Source organism: Petaurus breviceps, unplaced genomic scaffold (genome assembly GCF_028583685.1).
Source record: "Petaurus breviceps papuanus isolate PSGF00001 unplaced genomic scaffold, PetGlider_PUasm1.0 38, whole genome shotgun sequence".
Lineage (NCBI taxonomy): Eukaryota > Metazoa > Chordata > Mammalia > Diprotodontia > Petauridae > Petaurus > Petaurus breviceps.
This window is the reverse complement of record NW_027186304.1, coordinates 82,878,809-82,891,000: the sequence shown is the minus strand read 5'-3', so window position 1 is coordinate 82,891,000 and position 12,192 is coordinate 82,878,809. Positions and strand designations below refer to the sequence as shown.

The window sequence follows — 12,192 nt, the reverse complement described above, 5'->3', positions numbered from 1 at the left end:
CATCAGCTTTATCTATTGAAAGTGCATTCTTTGGTAGTGATGTCTGTTTAAATCTTTATGTGAACTAGGAAATATGAATATATTTTTAAATGTTTAAGTTATATGCTATATGACTTTAGTATGGGCCATCTTTGGTAGCTTTCCAAATAGTTTCTGTGGCTTAATATTTTAATTGAGCTGCATCTATAGAAATAGTAACCATGTTCATTAAAGTGTTATCACCACAATGACATTCAAGCAGATATAAGCAAACATAAGGGGGGAAAGTGAAATAATGATATAGCAACAGAAGCCAAATAAATTGATAAATTTATGTATGATTTTCATTTTAATCATAATATCTTGAATGAAACCCTTTTACTGGTCATGTTGTTCTTGTTTGGAGATGACATGCTGATTTCATCAATGAATCCATATGTATTTAGGAAGTGTCTGCTCTGTGCCGGGCACTATTTTAGGCAATGGAGTTTCAAAGGAAAAAATGAAATGGTTTCTTCACTCGAGGAACTTACATCCTATCTTGGGAAACAACAGAAATATATATAAGCAAAATAAATATTTGCTGATTGTGCTTTAATATTTACAAAGTGCTTTATATATAGTATCACATTTGATTATTACAACCCTGTAAAGTAGGCATTATTATCCTCATTTTAGATAAGCTAGAGCATATTATATATTATAGCATATTATCATTGATGCCTTTTGCAAGAGCAGTGGCATAAAAGACATCATCAGTCTGTCAATAAACATTTATGTACCTACTGTACCTTGGCACTATACTAAACACCAGGAATACAAAAAGAGACAAAAGGCAGTCCCTGCCCTCAAAGAGTGCACAGTCTAATGGGGGAGACAAAATACAAGCAAGCTACATATAGGATAAATAGGAAGTAATTAAGAAAGGGAAGGCAATAGAATCAAGAGGGCTTGGGAAAGGTTTCTTAAGAAGATGGGATTTTAATTGGGACTTAAAAGAAGGGAAGTGAATAGGCAGAAACGAAAAGGGAGGGCATTCTAGACATGAGAGACAGCCAGGAGAAATTCAAGGAAATATATGGTCATAAAAGGAATGGGACAGAGTGTATAAGTGATAAAGGATGAATACAGACAGGGGCCTATAAAAAATAATGTCATGAATGCTAAAACTTAGAATGACCTAAGGCTGGTGAGGAAAGCTAAGGACCACAAAAAAAATTGTATTTTGCAGGGCTGAGGAAGCCTTTTGAATTATCAATTGCCACCATAAACCCCTCTATTTGCATAGTATAATCTGCGTGACTCAGCTATTTTGTGTACAATCATTGGCTGAGTTAATGTGAATATCACCCATAGAAGGGCTTTTAATTCCAGAATTGGATTTTTAAGTTTTTTGATAGAGTTCATTTGTCAGTAAATCACTTTCAGTAACATTCTATAAATGCAATGATATGAGTCCATTGTCAGTTTTTACTTTTGCTCACGGTAGTGTTATTTGCCTATTTATTTATCGAATTCTCAAGGAAATGTGAGGTTTGTATTTGTGGTATGCAGGTCAATGTGTTGTTTTGTAAATGGCAGCAAGCTTCTAGTGTATAATTCTAACCATTTGATCATGTCTTCTAGGTCTCCCTCTACTAAATCATCTCAATTACATTAATGTAATAACTCACTGTTAACCATCACTTCTTTTCATAAGTATCAATTGGTGCAGTTTGCTTAAGAATGACCTTTCTTCAATTTTTGTGCTTGATCCTGAACCAGTATTAGACTTTCTTTTCTACAAACAAATTTTCAAGATTCAGCCATTTTTAGATGTTTTTCTTATTGATTGAGTTTATGTATATGTCACCTGTGAGGTGACTCTTAATATATCTCATTTGAGCTTTCAAAGGTTCTGTCCAGATAGAACCCATTTTCTATTATGTTTGACAAATCTAGCATCATCAACCTTTGTGAAGTGAGGTCTTTTTGTTCCAAAAGGGTTTTTTGGGGGGTAAATTTTGACCTGTTTATTGCACACTCAGAAGATCTATCAATCTTCTTCCTCCTTTTTTGGCAAGGAAATGTTAATTTTGTAAACCTTCTATAGCCCTATATTTTGGTAACATTGTATAGGTTTTTATTAGAATTATTCTCAAATTTGTTTAATCCATTTGCAATTATTATTATTACTTCTCATCTTATTTGATAGAGCTCAGGTACAAACTATTCCAATATTATATGAGTTTTTGTTTAGTCTATTGAAGGACAGTTGTCCTCCATTTTACTGTATCAAAAGTGTACAGTGAGACTGGTTTTGTATAGGTGTTAATTGTTCTAAATATGTTCTTCCCTTTAAGCTTTGACATCAGGATGCCAGTCTCTTAACATACTCAGCCTCAACTTTCTCCATGATAGTCTAATATTCGATGTGTCTTGCCTGGAGAAGACCAAGGCATTTGTAAGTATTTCCTATTCCTCTTAAGATGCAATCCTATTTCTTTCTTGATCATTCTCTTGTTCTCATTAGAGCTTTAAAAAAGGCTTTATTTATTTTTCAAAGTATTTATTGCAAGCCTCACCTCATCCTAGGCTTTAAGCCTTCCTAACAATGTATGTCGCCTAAATAGGGCTCAGTTTTCATATTCTTGAATGAAAATCAATGCATTTTTACTTTATCTTATAGTGAATGAGATGGGAATAACTGAAAGTTCTTGAACAGTAATCTACTAATATCAAAATAGTGTTTTAGGAAAAATGATCTTGGGATAAATATCTGAAGCTTGGATTTAAGGAGGTTGATTCTTGGGGCAAAGACCTCAATTAGGAAACTATTAAAATTGTCCATATGTGAAATGAGAGGGCCTGATCTAGAGTGGTGGGAAGTCTTACAACTGCCTGCATTCATATCCTTCACCCTTATTAATCACCATAGCTACCAAACAAAAGGAGTGTTATATTCAAGATTTTGTAATGAGGAAATCAAAATGAGTTACTTGCTACCTGTATGTAGAGTAAGATGGAGAATGCACCAATATTCCTGGGTTTAGACCTTGGTTATGTTGTTGTTCAGTGATTTTCAGTTGTATCTGACGCTTTGTAACCCTATTTGGGGTTTTCTTGGCAAAGATACTGGAGTGGCTTGTCATTTCCTTCTCCAGCTCATTTTACATTTAAGGAAAACTAAGGTATACAGGGTCAAGTGACTTGCCCAGGGTCACACAGCTAATAAGTGTCTGAGGCCAGATTTGAACACATGAAGATGAGTTTTCCTAACTCTGGGAGAGGCATTCTATTTACTGCACCACCTAGCTGCCTTATTTTAATTAATAGCATTCTCCTAATCACCCAATGCAAAAACTTGGAGTCATGTTAGTCGACTTCTTCTTCCTCACCTACCATAACTGTTGTTGTTGTTGATATTGTTTGTTCTTCATTTTTGAAGAGGACCAATGATATTACAGGTGATGTCTTTGACTCGTGCATGAATTGGATTTAAGTGAGGCAGAGCTGCACAAAGTAACCAGCTCTCTCTCCCAAAGCCGTCAAAGGCCAGTGGCAAGACACAAGTCAAGACACCTGGTGATGGTCTAGGATACAGTGGATGACCTTGGTGTCTTTGATGTCTGACCAAGCTCCAAGTGTTCCACAGTGTCTACTTTAGCCACCTTCATGACTTTTGGCACAAATTGTTCTCACCCACCCATTCCAGCAAGGGCAGTTTTCACATTCTTGGGACAGACACCACCACCACCCCCAACTCACCAATGGGTCTGAGGGCTGTCAATTACCCTCAACCTAATTTTATCCCATTTGCTAAGACAGTTTTACTGGATTGTGGCAGCTGTGCATGCTACAGCTTCTTGGAGCCTGAAGTAAGAGTTGAGTGTTAAGTGGACACCAGAGGTGAATAAGCAGTTCTGAAAGGGGCTCAGCAAGCCCTCAAACCAGAGGTGCTGGTCCTCCCTGAACACCTTATATATCCCACCTACCATAGCCAGACAAGCAATAGATTCAATCCATTCTATTTCCAAAATATCTTCTGACTGGTCTTAACATTTCCAGTCTCCACTCCTATAATCCATGCTACTGAGCTTAAGTTCTAGGTGTTATAATGGATAGAACACTGGGCCAGGAGTCAGGAATACCTGGGTTCAAGACCAGCCTCAAGCACTGAAAAATGGAACGATTATAACACCTCTCCCAAGGTTGTGATGCGCACCAAATGAGATATTTGTAACATGTGTAGCACAGTGCCTCACACACAATAGGCTCTTAATAAATGTTCCTTCCTTCTTCCTCCTTCCCTTCCTCTATTCCTTCCTTCTTTCCTTCTTCCCTCTCTCTTTTCCTCCATCCCTCCAAAAGTTGTATGGTTCCTATTGTCTACAATAGGATTATAAGATTATAGATTTAAAACCCAATGGGATTTAGAGGCCCCCAAACCTACATTAGATACAATCCAGTTTAGGTGCCTCCAAACCCAAGGCATGAAATATGGGGCACCATTCACCTTAGCTTCAGTGTATTATTAAATCATGTGTCCTTTGGCATTTTGTTTGTATCTCCCCATACCTGGGTGTGTTGACACTAAGTTTTGTACTCTGAGTGTAAAAGTTTTGGGAGGAAAGATGAATTCCATTTGAAACATGTTCATTTTAAGACACCTACAGAACATCCAGTTCAAAATGTTCAACAAGCAGTTGGAGATAGGAGAATGGAGGTCAAGAAAGACATTGAGGCTAAATAAATAGAGCTGAGAATCATCAGCATAAATATAACTGAATCCGAAGAGCTGATGAGATCATCAAGTGAGATAGCATAGAAGAAGAAAAGAGGGGATAGGACAGAGTCTTTGAAGACACGATGTCTAGAAAGAATGTGGTCTGAATGAAAGTACAGCAAAGGCAACTGAGAAAGTGGGGTCAGACAGGGAAGCAAAGAACGAGGAAAAAGAAGCATGGTGAAAGCCTAGAGAGGAGAAAGTATCCAAAAGAGGGTGATCAGCAACAAGAGTTTTGTTACTTTCAAACATGTATGTATTAAATCAGGACAACAAGCATGACTTTATGACTTTTTAAAATAATTTTAATTAGCATAGAAATTTCTTGTGGATTCTTTCCAGGATTTAAAATGGAGTTAACTAATTAAATAACCCATTCCTTAAAACTTTGTTTACCACAAACAATTGACTCAGAGAAAACTTCTTAGAGAAGAACATAAAAGTAAATAAAACTCCTATGCTTATTATAAATTCTGAATTTGTGGAATCTGAATTAACAAGGTCATCTTGTATATTAAGGTTTTATTTGTATGCCTTCAGTTGTAAAGTCACACTAATGGCACAGCTAGATTGGTTGCTCTAATCCTATTAATGAAAAATTGGAATCCCTTGATCAGAATGCACTTGGATTACTGTGTTCACTTCACATTTTAAAAAGGACATTGATAAGCAGGAGAATGTCCAGAGGAGGGTAACCAGGATTATGAAGGGCTTTGAGATCATTCCATATGAGGATTGGTTGAAGGACTAGGGATGTTAAACCCAATCTGAATTATGGTGGCAATAGGATACAGACTCACAGGTAGTTATTGTTTTCTCAAGAACTTCATCTCTTTCATTAGACTGCACATTTGCCACCTTCCTCTGAGTTTTCAACTTCTTTTCTTTTATTTAGAGACATTACTTTATGAGGCAGTTAAGTGGCATGGTGGATAGAGTTCTGGGCCTGGATTCAGAAAGCTCTGAGTTAGATTCTGGCTTCAGACACTTACTAGCTATGTGACCACAAGCAAGCCACTTAACCTCTTTCTGCCTCCGTTTCCCCAACCGTAAAATGAGGATGTTAATAGCACCTACCTCTGAGGGTTGTTGTGAGGATCAAATAAGACATTTTTAAAAGCACTCAGCATAGTAGCTGGCAGACAGTAGGTACTTAATAAATGTGTTTCCTCCCTTGATTCTTTTCCTTCCTTTCTTCTTTCCCTCCTTCCTTTCCTATATTTCCTTCTCTTCCTTTTCCATCTTTTCCATTTCCTTCCTTCCCTCCTTCTCTTCCTCTCCTTTCTGTCCTATATTTTTCTTTCTCTTTTTTCTTCCTTCCCCCTTCCTTCCCTTCTTCCTTCCTTCCTTCCCTTCTTCCTTCCTTCCTTCCTTCTTTCCTTCTTCCTTCTTTATTTCCTTCCTTCCTTCTTCCCTTCTTCCTTCTTTATTTCCTTCCTTCCTTCTTCTTTCGTTAATATCTTCATGGATGCTCCTTCAGCCTAAGTTTCCAAGTCCTCAGCCTTCTTAAATCCCACAACCAACTTCATCACGCTACCTTGGCACCTCATATAGTTCTGTTCAAACACTAGATCTCACCATTTCCTATCATTTTCCCACTTTCCTGGTTTAGAATTCTGACAGTCTCCTATATGACCAGGACCTCTTATTATGCCTCCTTTCGCTATGCCTCACCAGTCTGAAACTGATCAGATCCTGCCATCCCTTCACCTCTTAGCACTTCCTAAGTCCATAACCCTATCTTGAGCTTACTTTCCTCTTTCCAGTTTCAACACAATAGTTAACCATTTCAATTCTACACTGTCTTTTACTCTCAATCCCTTGCTCTCATTCCTACTACCACTCATCTCTTGCCAAACCTCAGTCATGGATTATTCCTAGAATCTTCCTCTTTTACTCTGACTCACAAGCCACTGAACGCAGCTGGAGAAAGTCTCACAACTATGCTGGCTGGGTACATTACAAATCCATGTTATCTAACCACAGTTGGTCTGTCACTATCACGAGGAAGTCTGTATTCCTCCCTAATTGATTCCCTTTCTAAACCCACACAGAAGCTATTTCAAACCTTCACTTCCCTCCGAAAGCATTCCAAACCATCCCTCATTCCACTTTCTCAACTGAGATGGAGGCCATTGTAAGTCAGCTCTCTTTTTCCTCATTTTCTTCTCATTGTCTCAAACTCCCTTGACTTCATTTCCTACTCTTTTTCTTTTCTTACTTTTTGAAAAGAGGTGGCCTTTTTGGCTAAAGCGAATACCTCCTCAAGTGCACTTGATGCCATACCCTCCTCTCTTTTCTAACCAATTGCATCCTCAGTCACCTCTTCTATTCCTGTCTTTCTTTTGTCCCTTTTTGTATCCCCAGAGCTTAGCACAGTGCCTGGCAAATACCGAGCACTGCCTAAACATTGTAATTTTTTTTTCTTCTGTCTTCATAGGATCATCCTCTCCATATCTATTGTACCTTCTCTATCACCTTCAGGATTTTGTGCTGTCATTCTCTCCTAGGTCTCCTCCTACATGTCTGACTGCCCCTTCTCAGACTCCTTTGTTGACTTCATCATCCATACTCCTGATATTGGGTGTTCCCCAAGGTTCTGTCATCGGTCCTCTTCTCTTTCACACACACACACACACACACACACACACACACACACACACACACCTGTGTCTTTCTGTCTCTCTGTTTCTCTGTATCTCTTTCTGCCTGTCTCTACATCTGTCTCTGTCTCTGTCTCTCACACACATAAACTCTCATGGGTTCAATTATCATCTCTAAATAGATGGCATATATATATACATATATATTGTATACATATATTTGTGTATGCATATATGTACTTAGATACATGTATAGGTATATACATCCCAGGTCCTATCTCTCCCCTGTGTTTTAATCCCATTTCACCAATTGCCTATTGACATTTTAAAATAGATCTTCCAGAGAAATCTAAAATTAAAATGTCCAAAATTGAACTCATTATTCTTTTCCCCAAATCCTCCCCCTTCTAAACATCTCTATTCCTGTCAGAGGTAATCAATATCCTTCCAGTCCCCCAGGTTTATAATTGGCATTATCCTTGACTACATTCTCTCTCATCTCACACATCCAATAAGTTGCTAAATCTTGCTTTTCTACTCTTTCATATTTGACCCCTTCTCTACATCCATGCAGTTACACCTTAATTCAGGCCCTCATAATTTCTCCCTCAAATTATTGCAACATATTCTTAATGGGTCTCCCTGTCCTAAATGTCTCACCATGCCAGGCCATTCTACACATGGTTGCCAAAGTAATTGTCATTAAGCATGAATCTGACCATGTTACTCTCTCAATCAACTTTAGTGACTTCTGCTGCCTCTAGGATAAAATGTAAATTCTTCTATTTAGCCTTTAAAGCCATAAACACAATTATGCCCCAACCTAATTTTCTTTTTTGAGGAAAATGTTTTTTTTCCAATTACGCGTCAAAACAATATTTTACACCTTAAAAAGAAATGTTGAGTTTCAAATTCTTTACCTGTGTCCCTCTCCTTCCCTCTCATTGAGAAGGCAAGCAATTTAATATAGGTCATACATGTACAGCCATGCAAAACATAATTTCCACATTAGTCATGTTGTGAGAAAAAAAGACAAAAAAACTCAAGAAAAATAAAATTTAAAGAAAAGTATGCTTGAAATTGCATTCATCTTATATTCTTCAGAATTGTTTTAAGTTATTGTATTGCTGAGAATAGCTAGCTGTCATTCATAGTTGATCATGGAATAGTATTGGTGGTACTGAATACAATGTTTTCCTGGTTCTGCTCATTTGCATTAGTTCATATAAAACTTTCTATATTTTTTCTGAAAACATACTTCTTGTCATTTCTTATAGCACAATAGTATTCCATCACAATCACATACCACAACTTGTTCAGCAATTCCCCAGTTGATGGGCATCCCCTCAATTTCCAATTCTCTGCCACCACAAAAAGAGCTGCTATAAATATTTGTGTATACCTAGGTCCTTTTCTTTTCTTAACCTCTTTGGGATATAGACCAAGTAGTGATATTTTGGGGTCAAAGGATAGGAATAGTTTTATAGCCCTTTGGGCATATTTCAAATTGCTCGCCAGAATGGTCCAATCTAACTTCCTAGCTTCTTTTGGACATTGCTGCCCCTCCCACCCACACTTGGTGATTTAGAAAAGCTGGCTTTCTCTCTCTGTTTTCCTCCCCCATCTTTGCTCCTCACACACATCAATGTCAAAGGCCATCTCTATGCCTTTCACTGGCTATTTCCACATGCCCATAAGGTACTCTCTCCTTACCTCCATCTCAGAGTCCACTCTTAAGACACATCTCAATTATCATCTTTTGCAAGAAGTCTTTCCTGATCCCCCTAATAGCTAGTGCTCTCCCCTCTAACAACCTTGTATTTCATTACTTTTTTATATATCTGTATTTATTCAATTTATTTTTACACTTTATATAGAGATATTATGCATATACATATATTTACACACAATACCTATGTACACACACACACATATATATATATACACATACCTCTGTGTGTGCATGTGTGTGAGTGTGTGTGCATGCATATGTCCCCATTAGAATATAAGTTTCTTGGGAATAGAGATTGTTTCATTTTTTTTGTACTTATATCTCCAGCATCTAGCACAGTTCCTGGAACATGGTAGATGCTTAATGAATACTTGTTGATTGATTAATTGATTGAGAAGAGAGCAGGACTATGTCATCTCTGTGTTCAGGCATTTGAAAGGCCCTCAGCTAGCAGAATAAGTAGTAATGGGTAAAATGTGTGCCGAAATGGCTTTCGGCTATATGTAAGGCATTAAAACGAGCCATTAACACTATCCTAAAATATAATGAACTTCTGTGAATTTCTGCTCACTGGAGGTTTTCAAGAAAATGCTGAAGACTGGTCAGGGATGTGGTAGAAGGGATTGTTGTTCAGGTACAGGTGGGTTATACTAAATGGTCTCTCATGTCAATTTCCACCCTCAGGCTCCCCGAATAAATTAAATAAGGAATGAAAAATGAAACCTCAAAATGCCAGACTCTATTTAAAATTAAATTAAATGATAGATACTAGGTTCATCTTTGGTCTCTATCTTTAACAATCCCATGAACTATATGCTAGGCATGTTTGAATTACCACTGCTTCTTGGGTGTATTTATAATGTACTCTCATGTTAGGGTTATATTCATGTCTTATCAAGACTCGATTTGGTCAGGGACCTTTTTTTGTAAAAAAATCTAAATATTGCATTTCCCCTAACTCTTTAGCAGAGTTGTAGCAGAATGTCAAGTCCTTGAGGGCAGGGACTGTTTCCATTTTGTTTGTATGCCCAGAACCCCTAGCACAGTTTCTGAAATATGATATATGCTTGTCAAATGAATGTATGAAAGTAGGTACTATGTCAACTACTACCACCTCTTCTGTGTCATACATTTCTGTCTTCATCTTTGCCTTCTGGCTTCCTTCAAGTTCCAGATAAAATACACACACACAATATGTATACACACATATATAGTATATATTCTTATGTTGTTGCTGTTCACTTGTTTCAATTGTATCCAACTCTTTGTGACCTTCTTTGAGATTTTCTTGGCAAAGATACTGGAGTGGTTTGCTTTTTTCTTCTCCAGTTCATTTTACAGCTGAGGAAACTGAGATAAACAGGGTTAGGTGACTTGTCCAGGGTCACACAGCTAAAAAGTGTCTGAGGCCAGATTTGAATTCAGGAAAATGAGTCTTCCTGACCTTAGGCCCAGCACTCTATATCCCCTGTACCATCTAGTTGCATGTGTGTGTATGTGTGTTTGTGTATGTGTGTGTGTTTGTGTGTGTTTGTGTATGTGTGTGTGTTTGTGTGTGTATGTTATAGTTTGAACATAGTATTCATGTTGTCTTTCCCATTAAATTGTAATCTTGAAAGAATGTAATTTTTGCTTTTCTTTACATCTCAGTACTTAGCACAGGGCCTAACACACAGTAAATGCTTAATGAAAGTTTGCCTGACTGACCAGATTGTAATGAATTTACTTAAATGTAAATTCCAGCAGGTGGTTCAGTGGATAAAGTAAGTGCTGGACCTGGAACAAGAAGACCTATGTACAAATCTGACTTTGGCTACTTACTACCTATGTCACCCTGGGCTACTCACTTAACTTCTTTCTGCCTCAGTTTCCTGGACAGTAAAATGTTAATAACACCTACTTTGTACAGTGTAATTGTGAGAATTAAACAAGATAGATATTTGTAACTTAGCACTATTTACACTTAGTACGGTATTTGGCCCATAGTAGGTGCTTAATAAATGTTTATTCCCTTATCTCCCCCTGCCCCAATTTGCTCAGTAATATACATGGACAATCCCTTTAGCATTGCTTAAAACATAAAAGCATAAAATAAAACAAATGTGATGCTTGAATTTTACACTTTATTGCCTGAGCAGATTCAACTGTTTCTTGACATTTTAATGTTTTTCATTAATGTATACACAGAGATATTTTTAATTTAAAGATATTTCCTTTCCTTCTCTAATAAGTCACCATATTTTAGAAAATGCCAAGTTCACCTGTTTATTTTAAGTGGGTTGTAAGAATCCCTTTATTTGTTAAAGTCATTTGATAGATATAATAAAGAGACAACAAAGTTAGGGGGCAAACAATTGTACTTTGTGCACACTAGGAAAAATAATTTATGCAAATATAATCAAAGTATTAAAGAAATCTGCAGCCCTTTTTCTATGGCACTATTTTGACCTGGTATGGCTTGCTGTGGAAGGAAAGCAAATACTTCCACCAAAGGTGCTAATACTAATAACTTACAGACAAGCTCAGAGTTTTCCTCAGCTTCCCTGCAGACAGAAGGGAAGGCCTCTCATTACACTTCATGAAATTTATTAGTATTCGGGTTCAGTGAAGCCTAGATGAATAATTGCAGAAAATAAACACCCCTAGGAAGTATGGAAAAGGTAAACTGTAGAAACTGTTATTGAACTTCGTTAAGATTTTTCACTTCTCTCATGTTTCTCCTGGCATTTTTCTAAGGAAATGCCACAATGACTCTGAGGTTTTTAAGTCACATGCTGAACTTGCAAGACTATTAGAAAGGCAAAGTATTGTGAAACAGGGGGAAAAAAGGCAGAGTTAGGACACTTTAATGAACAGTTGAATGCACCTCAAATGAAAAACAGATGTTCTTTGTTAAATTTAATAGCAAGCTTTCTATTCAGATTGAGGTAACTAGGCCATTGAATAGGGTTGAAATTGACAATAAGATGGTCCTGTACTAGGAGAGTTTGTATAGTTTATGTTGTTCCTTACACAATATTTTTACAGGATTTTTTTCTTCCTTGCTTGGAAAATAAGCCTTTGGGATTCTCTCTCTTTCTCTCTCTCTTTCTCTCTCTCTCTCTCTCTCTCTC

The 12,192-nt window shown here is 37.2% G+C and overlaps 1 protein-coding gene across 1 annotated transcript in view; it reads left to right on the top strand.

The window, feature by feature from the left end:
• EYA1 (EYA transcriptional coactivator and phosphatase 1) overlaps positions 1-12,192 on the top strand; it is a 345,032-nt gene that overhangs the window by 107,976 nt on the left and 224,864 nt on the right. Inside the window, exon 2 of the mRNA XM_069100112.1 lies at positions 2,322-2,422. The gene's annotated coding sequence lies outside the window, so the exon portion shown is untranslated. The remainder of the gene's footprint in view (positions 1-2,321; positions 2,423-12,192) is intronic.